We start from the raw sequence: 14,483 nt of genomic DNA, 5'->3' as shown, positions 1-14,483 counted from the left end.
ACTTGCACATCGAGACCACGGATGCAGGGGTCGGAGGAGGGTACAGCCACACATCCTCCCAGCCCAGCCCCGTACAACCTCCCCGGCACACGGGCTGTTGCAATTTTCTACGGGTTTATAGCAAGCAGTTACTCCAGTGCTGGCGCAAGGGAGAAGCAGGGACAGAAATTCATTTTGAATCACAACTATACCTGGGGCTAAATCATTTGGATGGTGCGATTTACACATTCCCACCTCTCTGGGCAGTGCATAAAGCACAGCACGGGCCCATCATTCATTTCAGGATATTGCTCTGGAACGCGCTGTCAAGCCAGTGTTTCATGGCGCACGAGCGAGGCTTGCTGCGAGGAACCGGGTGCACTCAGCAAGTAGCACTCGGTGCTTCGTGCAACGCTCCACCTTCGGTAAGAGAAATGGACTCCTGGTAATGGACTACAATTCCTTCCCCTCCAGGAAGGCAGCACTGCAACCATCAAACACGTCAGGCTGGAGGCAACGGTGATTCATCTAGTCCAGCACACCATCGCCAGCAGCACCCAGAAGCAGACGCTTCAGAGGAATTACCTGTCTGGGTGAACTTTTTTCCTAGCTCCAAGCCACCACCGCTTGGCAGAGGACCCAAAGGAGGCCTGGATCAGTCCGGTGGGGCAGGGACCACAGGGGAGCGCTTGCCTATGGCGTCCTGCAGCATCCAAGACACCAAATCCATTAATGCTGGAGAAATGGCAGCAAATAACCAAGTTTTCACTCCTCGACACGTACTCAATGCATTAGGTACAAGGTGTGGATGGCATGAAAGCGCTCCAAGGAGAACGGGACCCATACAATGCTGCAGTATAGGGGCTGGGGAGACTGGAGCCTTCCTGGGTACCGGGGCCCATCTCCAACAGGAGTTAACCCACCCGGGAAGCCTGGAGCAGCCTTAACTTCTGCAAGCTTTCCTCCTGCCTGCACACTTGGGGCTGCAGCCTTCAGCCCCAGCGTAAACACCAGGTCTTGGTTAGTGAAATAATCCTTTGAATTCGAGCAGCTCCCATTTCACAGAACAACACAGCTGTTCACTTCCCTGCATGCATTTTTACAGTGAGTTCTTCCCTCCTCTCCCCCTCCCCCAGATTTTTCTGCCTTTTGCTCCTAAAGTTCAAATAAATGCATTTTCAGGATGGTAGTTGTAACTTTATCCCTTACTTTTCCTTTTCCTTTTTTCAGACCAGTGTTTTAAGGCTTTCCAACTTTAGAAACCTTGCAGACACAAGACTTGCTGCACTGCCATGGCCCTTAGCCACCACTTTGTTTAACACAGAGAAGAAATCAAAATTCAAAAGGCAGTTCAACAGGCTTGACGTTATGGCTACAGCAACACAAGGAAAGACAAAAGATCCCCCGGTCCAAACCCTCCAACACCCCTCAGGTCTCTCTCATGTTTTGCAGTACCTCCCTCATCTCAGTCCCAAAGTTTCCTCCATTACACATGAATTTCCTGCTCCTCCTCACCTCCAACTGTCTCGATTTCTGCTGGAAAGGGGGAAAAAAAAAAATCACCCATGAGGGCTTATTTTACAACACAAGCACGGATCTCCTTGCCTGGCTGGGACTGCATCTCTGCTGCACATGGCTCACGTCTGGCAGGCGGGAAGGAGCTGCGTGCGGGGCGGCTGTATGTCCCTCCCCACACGAAACAAATCCAATCCTGAACAAAACCGATGTTTACAACACACATGTGCACGTGTAGCCCCAAAACATGAATCAAAGGCCCGAACATGCCTCCCGGAGAGCTGACCTCCCTGCAACAGTGTTTCCAGGAGGCAAAGCCAGCAGACATTAAATCTTCCAGGCAGTTTTTACACGTGGATTTGATCCTCAAACACGGCGCTTGTCAGAGATTGGATTTCACTGTGGCTATTCCTCGAGGTCCCCATTTCGGCCAGTTCCCGGTGGCCCTCGCCGCTATGCAAACCCTCCTGCTCTCGCAGGCAGACAAGGGACAGGGTATTTCCACCTGTGCACAGACACTGGCTGGCACAGAGAGCTCTGGGAAAGGACTGTGTGATGCATCCCGGCGATATCCCCGGGGAGGCTGGTCCTACCCCAAGAAAAATAGCAATTTTCCCCTTTCCAGGCCAGAGCGTATTGAAATATCTGCCCTTAGGGGAGGCTTTTAACAATCAGGATCTTCTTTCCTACTCCTTCACTCAAGGAGATCAGGGGCAGAAGATACCCCACATCCCCATCCTCCTGCTCCAGAGGCTCAAAAGCTGCTGATTCCCAGCACAGCCCATTTGGCAACCACAGGGAAAGACGGATGGATGGGGACATGCAAACTACCCAGATCCTGTAACAGAGCATAAGGAGAGGCTGCCTCTTGCTTCCTTAAGTAAAGTTTTAATTTAAGCTGATCTCTGGGGAGAGAAGGAGGTTATTGAATCCATAGGAAGCAGCAGGGAATGGACCAAGTGACCCTGAGGCCAGGCACAAGCAACCGGGATTCCCAAGGGTTACAAAGCTGTGGGGACAGACCGGCACCAGATTTGCTGTGGATTTTTTTCATCCCCTGCTCTGGACGCACACACATTTCCCTTGTGCTGCCTTACAGAGCAAACAAATGTCATTTCTTTGGGAAAACTGGAAAGACTATTTTCTTGCCAACCCTTCCCCCTCTCCGAATCCTCCCCCCTTTGCAGCTTGCAGAAAAGTGCCCCTAATCTCCAAATTCTCTCTCTACCTGCAGCAAGAGCTGAAACCCTACCCGTCCCCTCCCCCAGCCCTCCAACCACACTAATCCATCAAATTCCCTGGCCTTGCAGCCCACCCCCAGCCCCCGACAGCAGCAATCCTGGCACCAGATGTCCACTGACAAAGGCAGCGCCAAGCATCAAAAAGCAATCGCCCCATCACCCCTGTCCCGATGGGGCCCCTGGGCAAAAGTGAGTTCAAAGCGCAACAACCCAGCATCCTTCTGCAACCGAGCATCCTTCTGCTGCTGTACGCCCTGGGCACCAGCGCACCGGAGAGGGGACACGGTAACAAAACTCAAACTACAGCTGAGCCCACTGAAGGGTTACAATTCCCCCTCTTGGATCAGGGATTTAAAACAGGGGTCACTGATAGAAAATAAAAGGGATTTTATTTAAAAAAAAAAAAAAAAAAAAAAAATCAAAACCCAAGCAAGACATCTGTGCTCTGTCCACACGACGGCTGAAGCAGCATTAGCAATGACTTTGTTTAAATATGACTGTTGCAAACCTCTTCCCGGCAACCTCCTCACGGCCTGCCAGAAGGATTTTGCTAGCCAAACCACGCTCCAGATTAGCCATCTGGACTATCTGTATCTGCTAAACCTGACCGCAAAACCGGCCTTTAAGACAACACACCCATTTCCAGGGATTTTTTCATAGAAAGAAAAGCAGAGGGGGGGATATCTCCACTCCACATCCTCAGTAACTTTTCAAATGCACTGATTTCTCACCCTTTCTTCCCTTTTTCTTCTGTTTGTGGGGGTTTGGTACTATTGCTTCCGGTATTAGGGCATGCTACTTACATCAGCCTCCTCTGTCAAGTCCCGCTGGGCAGTTTATAGTCTCAACCCCCATCCTTATTTCACAAATGCAATTTCAAGCTTTCCCACATTTCCCGCAGAGAAATGGGAGAAGCAACGTGCCAGCAGGCACAGACTGTCCCAACACCACACAGGAGGGACAGGCTGTGCATGCAAAAGCCCCGCCTGAAACCCGTCCCGAAAAAAAACTGTGTTAATGGAGCCAGCCCAAGAGCAAAACCCAGCTCCCTACCGAATGAGAGCAACGCCCCATTTCTAGAAATAATTAATTGCAACAATCTCTCCGGCCGGCTTTTGAAACGGCTCCAGCTAATCGTTTCCCTGATTTGCACGGGCACTGCACGATGAGCACCTCTCCTCCCTCCCACACCGCGAGCATCCCTGCGCTGTGGGGACAGCCCCTGCCCTCCCCAGTCACCCACGCTCCCACCTCCTCCGCAGGCAGGGACCTTACGCGACAAATCCTCGCAAGGCTCGAGGTGCCGAGGCTTGGGGGAAATTTGAATTGTCATTTTCCCTGTTACACCCGGGTTTAGTGCTGCTGTTACAGCATCATTTTATTTATGGCATTACTTCTGTCATTATAACGATCCTACATAAATTCCACATACCGATTCCATAACAATACTTGCTGCTATTATAATAATGATCCCATCTGAATGGCACAGGTGCCATTATCAGAAAATCTGTTTGTAATAGAGAATCAACTGTAAAAAGAGGCATTACGCCCAAATGAACTATTTAAGAATTACCATAAACAGGGGGCTAGCCTCAATTCCCTTGGCTGCAACGCTCTGCTTCCTGCCTTATCATAAATAGAGAGCAAGTCAAAATTAGCAGGTAAGTCATCCTGCGACTTGGGAGCTGATGCTGAAACCAAGCACCGTGTGGCTTCCTCACATGAATAAAACCTACCTCCACACAGATTTTAATAAAGAATTTTTGCAACGCACTTTCTAAGTGCTAATGAGAGCACTAATCGGCACATGGAGAAATTGAAACACACCCTTACAAACCCATAAAGGAGAGTTATCCGTAAATAGAAAGGAAGGGCAGAACAGCTGCTTTAAAAACCCAAACTCACCCAAGCACACATGAGCTCATGCAAAATTAAGGCGGCAGTCACAACAGAAATAACTGAAGATGCACAGGAAAAATAAAGGTGTTGTAGGGTTCAGTTTGGTAGATCTCCATCCCTGCATCAGCCCATGCACATTCACAGCTCCCAGGTGCCTCCTGATTCAGAAGGTTTCACCTACCGCAACAGTTATTACTCCTACAAAATAGTTCTGGAAGGGCAGCTACTCCTTCAAAGAGAGCTTCTAACAGATGTTTTCCCACCGTCAGCATTTGAACAAACACAGTGTCTCACACCTTCCACGGTCCCTAATTTTACCAGTTCATTCATCACACCTGCAAACGCAGCATGAAATAAATTCAAATGTAACAAGATTACACTTCCCCAGTGCCACAGGATGCGCTGCAATCTCTGCCGAGTCCGACAGCAAAGCCTTGCATGGGAACAAAACATACCTGGGGTTCAAAATCTCTTCAAACAGAGGGCAGAGGATGGCTTGGGGGGAGTGGTAATGGGATTGAGTGCCTTTCATCTCCAGGTGACTGGTTAAAAATTCAGCCCAGGTGAGCAGCATCTACAAAGTCGTTACTACACAAGGGCCGCACAGAAGCCAACATGAAATGAGTAGTGGCTTCAATCCAGCTCTTTGCGGACCGGTGTCAGACAACTTGTCGCTCCTACACCTGGCGCCACAGGGCAGCCCCCGAAAAGGCACCAAGGACAGGATCGTGCAACCTCAATTCTCTTCCTTACACGTAGCCGGGTGACACCAGCACTGCTGCTCTTTTTTGGCCTGCGCCCACACGCAGCAGACAGGGACACTCGAGCAGAAATCAGAGATACTGGGTCTATTCCTGGCATCACTGCTGACCTGCTGTGGGAGCCTGGGCAAGCCTCGCTACTGCTTCTGCCTCATCTCTTTTTGGCCGAACGATTCAACCCGTGGCACTTCAGCACTTTTCACTGGTCGACCCTAAAACACTTTACGGAAAGGAGTTACGCATCGCTATTCCCATTTTACAGACAAGGAAGCTAGCAGATTGCCATTTCCCCAAGGCTGTTTTTCTGGCACGCTCCTTAGAGATTAAATCTAGTGAAATAGCTTTGCCGTACAAGAATCTGTACCCACAGGCCAGATTCAACAGTGAGGGTAAAGAGGGTGTTTGAAACTTGCTGTGATCAAGGTTAAGAAACACAATAAAACACCATACCCTGCTTTTCCAGCTCTGCAGGGTAATGAGGGATTTCCTCATATACCTGCTGCAACTGTCACCTTTGCAGGAATTTAGTACCTGATACTAAATTCACTCTCTGTCTGCACACAGAACCTTTAGACGGTTTATTTTGGTACCTCCAACTCCCCAAAAAATGATATGCATTTCTTCCAAGTCAAAGGCGTAATTGGGCCTTGTCTGGTTTCAACGCCTTTGAAAAATCACTGCTTTGCCTTTTGGCTGCAGGAGGAGGTTGCAGAGCAGCAGGACCACAAAGCAGGAGTCCTGACACTCCCCCATTCCCTCACTTCCACTCTGACTGGCAGAAAGATTTGGAACAAGCGTCCACACTTCTCTTGGAGGTGAAGCACCTCCTTCTGCACCAGGGATCAATGACACGCTCCCAAGATGACAAAAGATACCGATACCTTCTCTTCTACTTGGCAGGTTCTTGGAGCAAGAACATGAAAGGATGGCGAGTGTTATGGTTTTTACTCCAGGGTCAAAAAGCGAAAGAGGAAAGCGCAGCTCCAGAGCTGCCGTCCTCTGCGGACCCCTCCTCCAGCTCAGTCCCAGGTGCAGGACCACCTCATTTAGCTGGAGCTGCCATCTGAGCGAGCCTTACTCACTGTCTTCGAGCCCACATCCCAACACACTCCTCCACAAGAAGTGAGAGGGCGGTCTGAAAGGCACCAATCAACTCCAGACGCTCATTACGTTAGAGAAAACGCAAATCACGAAAAAACTGTTAAAATAGCTCAATTAGCTCAAATGCAGATTTTTCACTTCCTCCTTTTTGGTGAAATAAAAACCCAAACCCCAACCAACAGTGTAACTCTGTAAATAAATATTAGCCTTGTAAAATACCAGGGCTGACAAACACCTCTGCAGCCAGAAACAGACCAGTGGTCAATTACAGACATGCACACAACGAACACTGAGCCAGTTAGGAGAGAAGAAAAATTTCTCAGTGCAGGTGGCTTGTTATTCTCAGAAAGTCTCTTTTCAGCAGATGTTCCTCTGTTCTGTGTGTGGCGATCCCAGTGCACTTGAATTTGTGATTTCTCCTCCGCTAAGTGATGTTTTCAGGAAAAGGGAAATGAAAGGATAGCGAGATGCAGCTATACAAAGCACAGGCTAGAGAATCCTCTTTTTTTTAAGAAAGGAACCATAATGTTAATGTTTGAAACTGCTTTTCATATATAGTAATGATCAGCTTAATCTTTACATTTTTTTCCTTAACTGCAGGAGAGTTCTCCGCCAACGAACAATATAAATTTAAATTTAATTTCAAGTGTTCCTTTAACTGCCTCGAGTCAGACCAGCTGCTGCGAATTCAAAGTTAGAGCCTTGACGTAAAAGTTACCTGCAACATAAAAGTATTTTGTCTTTGCCAGAGCGAGAGACAAATCATAAAGGGATAAAATATGGCCATTTCTCAGGAAAGTTCCAGCTACACAGTTCCCGTAACAAAACGGAGCATTTTTTTTCCCCTTTTATGTTTCTAAAATTACACATTTTAGACAAATCTGCATCTCGAGCTTGAGCGGTAGTATAATGGCTAGCAAGCGAGTCATATAAAACCGAGAAAGCAAGTTGCATTTTAATCCTGGGAACCGAGCGCAGAAGTTGTGCAATGTTCACAGTGAATAAATTTTGTACGTTACTCAAACGCCCAAAGCCCGTGTCCTGCCCCGAGCTGCAGAAAGCATCGTGCAGGCGACTGCTGTGGACCTGGGCTGCCTTTTACTCATTAAAAAATAAAAGGCGCATCCAGTACGGAAAAAACCCAATGTAGTAAAAGGGGTAATTTGGAGAAAAGGGTGAGCTGGAGAGCCGGCCCTTTGTAACGCAGGCGAGCGCTCCCAGCACGATTGGGGGGGGGGGGGGGGGGCTGGATGCGGGTTTTTACACTTTTGTCTTGTTTTGCAGCAAAACGCTTCCTTAAGCTGGAGAAAAAGGGAGAGAAGGAGGTGGGGGGGGATGCCCCCTTCCCAACTTCCAAACGCCACCGCCCCAGCCAGCGCTCCCCTTCCATCTGAGCAACGCTCCCCAGATAAAGCCCGGCCACGAAAAGCTGTGGTAAAACGGGTATTTTAACGCTTACCCGTCAGCGGGGGCCAAGCCGGCGGCAGGCAGCCGCCCCCCCCCGCAGTCACCCCGAGACCCCCACGGCCCCGGTTCCTCCGAGCCGCGGGCCCGTCCCACACACGACGCCGGGAACACCCGGCCGCGCTGGATGCTCCCCTGAGGAAAGTGCTACCGGTGGAAGGGAGGGGGAAATGTTTCTCCTTCTTAAAAGGAGGTTAAAAAAAAAAAAAAGTTTTTAAATCAAACCGTCTCGAGTCTCGTCTCGGTGCCGGAGGGGCTGGGGCGAGAAGAACCCCGAGGGGGCTTGGGGACGAGGGGGCTTGTCGGGGCGCGGGCAAGGCACTTACCGGGAGGGGAACCGGCCGTCCCCGGCACGGCGGCCCGCGGCGCCTACGGGGCCCACGGGCGCCGCGACCCCGCTGAGGAGCCCGCCGCGGCCCGGGCGGAGGGAGGCGGAGCCGGGGCGGGGCCGGGCCGGGCCGCGGGGCTCAACCCGATCGGGGGAGCGGGAGGCTTGAGGCGGCGGGAGGCCCCCGGCGGGGGAAGCGCCGCGGCCCGCCAGGCCTCGCCTCCGACCCCCCCCCCGTCCCTCAGGGCGCCCGGCCGCGGGGGTCCCTCACAGCCCGGTCCCGGATTCCTCCTCCCGCGGTGGCCCTGGAGCGGAGGCTTTGGGGTGCCCCCCCGGCCCTGCGATCAGCCCAGCCTGGTCATTCAGGGTCCCCACCGGTCCCTTTGCGTCCCCTCACAGGCAGCCCTCTCCCCACAACTCGCACGCTACTCCCCAAAAGAAAAAGCCCCCCTCGCCCACCCATGCCAGGGGAGCACCGCTGCTACCCCCCAGCCCACCACTCGTCCCCCGTAGGGCGGCCGCTCGCTGGCGGCGCTTGCCCGAAGGGGGAAACTGAGGCACGGCAGCCGGCGCGCACGCCCCGTCCCCTCCAGCCAGGAGTCCCTGGGGTCTTCCCTCAGCAGATCCCACCCGAGCGGGAGCCGGGGCTCCTCTCGAGCCCCCCCAAACCTCAGCCAGAGCAGGAAAACCCTGGACATGGGGCAGCTTTGAGTGGTCCCATGCCAGCCCGGCGCAGAGAGCTGCAGGGGTGCAGCTGGGATAACCCTCACCTTGACATTTTTGGTGATGCAAAGCCCAACGGCGCACTCATCGGATCCTTGCTACGATCAGATAAACCCTCACCTCCAAACACTTAAAAAAAAAAAAAAAAAAAAAAGGAAAGAAAACCCAACGACAAAAGCCACAACCTTCTTCATCTATTTTTCATGGAGCTCCACAGACGTGCAAAGCTCTTGCAGCCATCTGTAAAGAGAGAAGGTAATTCCTAGCCTGAGGACTTTATAGTTTAAATAAGACATAAACGCAGCAAGAGAGGACAGCGGAGAGAAAGGCGAGAGGGGGTGTGCAACAAAAGGGTTTCTTCAGAGAGAGATTAGGGTATTACGATTACTACATATACATCTTTGCAGTGACTCTATATAGGATTTCAGAGTAGCTCTCTTATCTCTGGACGGGAACAAAACACTCTGTACTTGCTCTTTTCCAAATCATACCAAGAAACTGGAACCAAACAACCCCCCCCAAACAAAATCACAACAACAAAATTCCTTCCCTCCCCTCCCCTCTCGATTTTGCCTATTTATTTTTTTTCACACAGAGAGATATTTTGCCTTTTTTTTTTTCTTTTTTTTTTTTTTTTTGAAAGCTCGGGGTTGAAAAATCCTCGGTCATTTGGGAATTCTCTGAGCCAGCGACCGTAGCGGGGCTGAGCACAGAGAGGCTCTTGGCAGGCCCCAGTGCGGAGAGGGCTGCGCTGGAGCATGTGCCTGGGAGAGGGGGGGGATGCGGGGGGCAAAGGAGGCCACATACATTTTTAGAAGAAAAAAAAAATAAAAAAAGAGAAGGGGAAAAAAAAAAAAAGGCCTCACCGAGGCCTGCCTGGCGTGCACGCCAGCTCTGGGGGCTGGGAGCGGGGGAGCGCGGGGAGGAGAAAGGCTGGGTGGATGGAAGTGAGGATCCAGATTGAAAACAGATGGGATTTTTCTTGCCAACCTGACATCCGAGACCGCGGGAGGCGGGGTAAAACTTCCCCTTCAGAGAGGCTGGCAGCCAAGAGATATGGGGGGGGGGAGCCCGAAAAATCCCAGTTTGGTTTAAAATCCCTTCTCGTTCCCTCTCGCTGGGGCTCCCTGGACGGCAGAGATGAGCCCACTGGAGCTGGGTTGTTTTTAATACTTTGAGAGGTTTGATTTTACCATTAAGTGTCTGATTCATCTGTTCCTGCCTGCTGGAGCTAAGCCCAGCCTGGCAGTTAATGCTTGCCCTAGGAGACATTTTAGGGGCATTTTGCACCCACACAGATCCCTCTGCATATGCACACGAGGGAAACCCGCGTACGTGCACAGAAATAACCCCATGCACACCTTCACCTTCCCGCACGCCACGCTGCGGCCAGTGTCAACCTGCAGCTAAACACCGGCCACAACCTCCACCCAGGGACGAGCTGGGATGCGGCAAACCCGTGCTCGAGTGCGGCTGCAAAAATCCACGTTTCCACATAAAGGAGGCACATAAACCATTGGAGGACCTCACATCTCTCAGCCCTGGGTACCTGAGCTGGTAACCTCCAGCAGCCCAAGCTGCCCAGGTTTGAAGAAGCTGCAAACAAATGATGCAACAGCCCTGAAGTGACTTAGCGGTGATTCACCCAGAAGTCAATTTGTGGCTGGTTTTGGGCAGGACTGAAGCGGTTCCCACTCTGGGTCACACCTCCCGCTTCACCCCTCCGTCCACACACCCCACGCTTTGATGCCAGAGGGACCAACTGGCGCAAACCCCACTCGGTCTGCAACAGAGGCGACAGAGGGTCCCCCAGTGACACGGGGACGCAGGGACCACACGAGTCCCCGTGCCGAGTCCTGCATTTTGGGATAAAGATCGCCGCAGGACAGCAAAAGACTCCGGGTGTGCACAAGCCGCTACCTGACATGCATCGAGCGATTGGCAAAGCCGTCCCTCCGGCAGAGCACGGGCATCCTCCCCGGCCTGGCAGGGATGTGGGGTCCATGCCACCCTCCCCCCCCCCCACCTCGGGATTTCACAGCTACTTTACAAACCAGAAACAAAAAGTTAATGGTGCGAGCTTGACCACATATTTTCCAGGGGCTCTGGGAGACCGGCTCTCCGCAAGGCAGCTAACACACACTCTTTTCATTCAGAGCTTTAAATACCCAATTGTGTCTGTTTTCAGCACGCTCATTTTTAGCATTTTAATGATATGGTCCCCAGCTCTTGCCCTCCTTGGATTGGTCACAGCGTGGGGTTTTTTTTTCTTTTTTTTCTCCCCCCCACCCCCCCCCCCCTTCTTTTTAAGATCTTGCAGAGCAAAAGGGGAAGGGGGTTAGCAAGAGGTCACACATTTCTCCTAACCCAAGTGTTTTTCCAGCAGGCAGGGGGTCCTGCCAGGGACAAAGACAAACCAGCCCCTTCGGCTGCCTGTTGGCTGCGACTGCTGCACCTTCCGCTGCCGGTCCTCAGCGCAGGCGTGGGACGGGCGCGCTGCCCTGGCCCGAGCGTTCCGGGAAGGTGCATGACCCGGGCACACTTCCCACGAGAGGCGGCGGGCAGCAGCACTGGTCCCCACAGCCTGGCACAGCCAAAACCTTGCTCACCATGACCAGCCCTAGAAGAAAGGGTTTGGGATTTCCCATTGCAATCGCTTTCCCTTCTTTCCCTGTAGTCAGAGCCTTCCTCAGGCCCCATGGATGGGATTTTGCTTGGCTGTTCTTCTGGGCAGAAGACCCCATCTGCAAGCAGGACCTGGCACGGAGCATGGATCACAGCACAGGCACAGTGCCTGCTCCCAACCCAGCTCCCTGGGTTGCACTCAGGCACCCTGGGTGCCTGCACCCGCCTCACATCCCCCGATTCGTGCCCTTGGCCTGTTGAGCAGCTCTGCTTTTTCCACTGGAAAGCTCCCAAAGAGGCTTCAGGCATGTTAGAGCACAGCTCAAAGCCTCCACTGGGAACTACAGGGAGCCCTGAGGCTCAAAGGCAGCGTGGGACCCCCAAAGCCCCGCACCCAGACATGGCAGAGCCACCCTGGATGTAGCACTGCACCGTGCCACCTCCCTGATGCAAAGCAGACATAAACCAACGTGGCAGCTGCCACTTTCAAATATCCAGTTGCAAAAAAGCCCAGCTTTGGCCACTGCCTCCAGAGCCACTAGCTACACTGCCCAGAGAGTCCGTGGAGGGATGCTGGCTTGGCTCCGGGTGCATAAGGGTCAGTTTGGCTCTGCATCACGGGCAGCCGTCACGGCACTGACACAGCAAAGCTGCTTCAGGTCCAGCTTCAGCATCTTCACCCGGCTCTGCCCCTAAATCAGATGGAGAGCTCTGTGCAGGCCCTGGTTATGCAAACTACCAATAGAGCCGAGGAGGCAGCAGAAGACTCACAGCTGCACCAGAGAGGAACCAAAGGTGCAGGTCCTGCACCATGTTACCACCATCCCTTAGCAAACATCCACATTTTCCCCCTTCCCCAAGCACACTCAGCCCTACTTGCTTTTGCACGTGCTGCTGTGACCAGACTCTTGGCCCAGAGCAGTCCCGAGGGATGTCCTTTCCTCCTGTCCCCCCACCCCACATCAATACTCAGCATTTTCCCCATTCCCTTTCCTCCAGGTCCCCAAACACATCACATCCCTATTAACCATCCTTCACAGGGCACTTCAACATCAAACGCTCACTGGATATTATTTTTTTTTCCGCCAAGTAATATTGAAATGATATTTATTAAATTTGCTCTCTAAGTCCCTCAATCTGCTCCATAATACAGTGAATCTGTGAGGTGGTTTCACTGATCCCGCCTCAATGAGACCAGATTAACGCAGATGATCCCAGCTTTGCAGCTCCCTCGTCCCAGGGAGGGTCAGAGGTTGTGCAGAAAGGCAAAACCCGCTGGCAGTGCCGGTGTGGCCGAGCCGGAGGAAATCACGTGGCCTCTGAAAATGATTTCCGAGGTTAATTCCAGGTGGGAAGGAGGGAGCACTCAGCGTGGACACGCAGCAACTTTTAAGTCTTCGGAAAACCCGTTTGGCTGTTTATTTCAGCTTCTCTTGCTCTTATCTCCCTCCTTAAGCGCATTGATTGCACCTGCCCCCACCCCGCTCCCCAGCAAGAAGCCCATTAAATCTAAAGTTAGCTCCAGAAAGGTTCATCAGATCCATTATCTCTGCATTCAGCTAAATTATGAAAATCATTAAGATAAGGAGGCATGGAGCCTATTAGTTTCCTGAAGAGGATGCTTTACAATTTTTTTCCTTCTGCTTCCACATTTAATTACCTTAAGTTTCACAGTATTTAATTTCATTTATTAAACCTTTAACACATAGAAACAAAACAACAACAAAACCACTGCTGGTCGCCTTTAGGAAGGGTGCAGAGTCAGGGTACGGAGCAGCATCTGCCTCCCCCATCCCCTTCCCCACTTGGGATGCAGAGAGGCCCCGATCCTGCGACTGTGCATGGACACTTGCAGCTGAGCTGGAGCTGCACTCATGCAGGATGCATCCATTAATTAAAAAATTAAGGATGTGGCCTGGGGTCCATGCAAAAGGAAAGGGAGCAGCGCCAGCCTGGGGTCCTCCCGCGGGCTCCCCCAAGCCAGGCTGGTCCCCGAGCCAACTGCCAGGAGCTTTGCTACAACCTGGGGGGATGACACAAAAAGCAGTAGGGTTGTGGGAACTCTATTTTTATTTTATTTTTTTTTTCTAAAATTGCAGAAGCACAGTTTAATCCACAATGCCATCACACCTGCAAAGCCCCAGCACTCCCACAGGTATGTACACAGGGATCCTTGCTCAGTTATTGGTGTTATTTGTTGGACAGATGCTATTTTAGGAAACTGATAGCAAGCCTATGGAAACAGCAAAACCCCCACATGCTTCAAGCAAGGTCAATTTGAAGCATTAGCGTCTCTCTGGCTGCATTTTGCCTTCCCAGAGATGCTATTTAGCAATCTTGGTTACTATTAGAGCAGCATCTAAAACTCCCTTATCCTGTAATGCTGAACAAGCCGTAACCCTCACTCCAGGCCATCTCTTTGCCATGTAAACAGGACAGAGACCAAAGAGTAAAAACAAAACCAGAGGCACAGCCGGGGAAGAGCTGGGTGCAGGGTCACCCACCATGCCACATGTGGGTAGGGGAAGATGCCAAGCCCAAGCCCAGCTGGTCCCCAAGCCCAGCTCACCGAGACCACGGCACAAGGGCTGCAGATCCACATCCCTGTGAGCACACAGGCAATTACATTCCCACGTACAGCATCTCCAAACACCTCCTTGCAGGAGATTTCAACATTTGACAATTCATGGACCACTAAAACTTTTCCCGAGAAGCTGTGGACATTCAAGGATGCCCTTACAAGCTGTTCACAGACCCTTTTCTCCAGCGCTTGCAAGGCACGGTTTGCAAACTCCGCTGCCTTCAAGGCCTGTCTCATCACGTATCCAAACAGGGCCCCATGGCTCC

The 14,483-nt window shown here is 51.9% G+C and overlaps 1 protein-coding gene across 11 annotated transcripts in view; it reads right to left on the bottom strand.

Annotated features, from left to right (window-relative positions):
* The window catches only part of PTPRS (protein tyrosine phosphatase receptor type S), a 164,553-nt gene that overhangs the window by 129,532 nt on the left and 20,538 nt on the right, over positions 1 to 14,483 (bottom strand). For 7 of the 11 annotated variants that reach the window (XM_075038010.1, XM_075038016.1, XM_075038013.1 and 4 more), the window contains exon 1: positions 8,287 to 8,395. The exons of 1 other annotated variant lie outside the window; for it this stretch is intronic. The gene's annotated coding sequence lies outside the window, so the exon portion shown is untranslated. Of the gene's footprint in view, positions 1 to 8,286; positions 8,396 to 9,058; positions 9,542 to 14,483 lie in introns of those variants that run through there. 3 more of the 11 variants (XM_075038012.1, XM_075038020.1, XM_075038021.1) reach the window with 3 other exon arrangements.

Source organism: Buteo buteo, chromosome 10 (assembly GCF_964188355.1).
Source record: "Buteo buteo chromosome 10, bButBut1.hap1.1, whole genome shotgun sequence".
In the NCBI taxonomy this organism is placed as follows: domain Eukaryota; kingdom Metazoa; phylum Chordata; class Aves; order Accipitriformes; family Accipitridae; genus Buteo; species Buteo buteo.
Note: the sequence above shows the minus strand (reverse complement) of the source record. Positions and strands in the feature narration are given on the sequence as shown.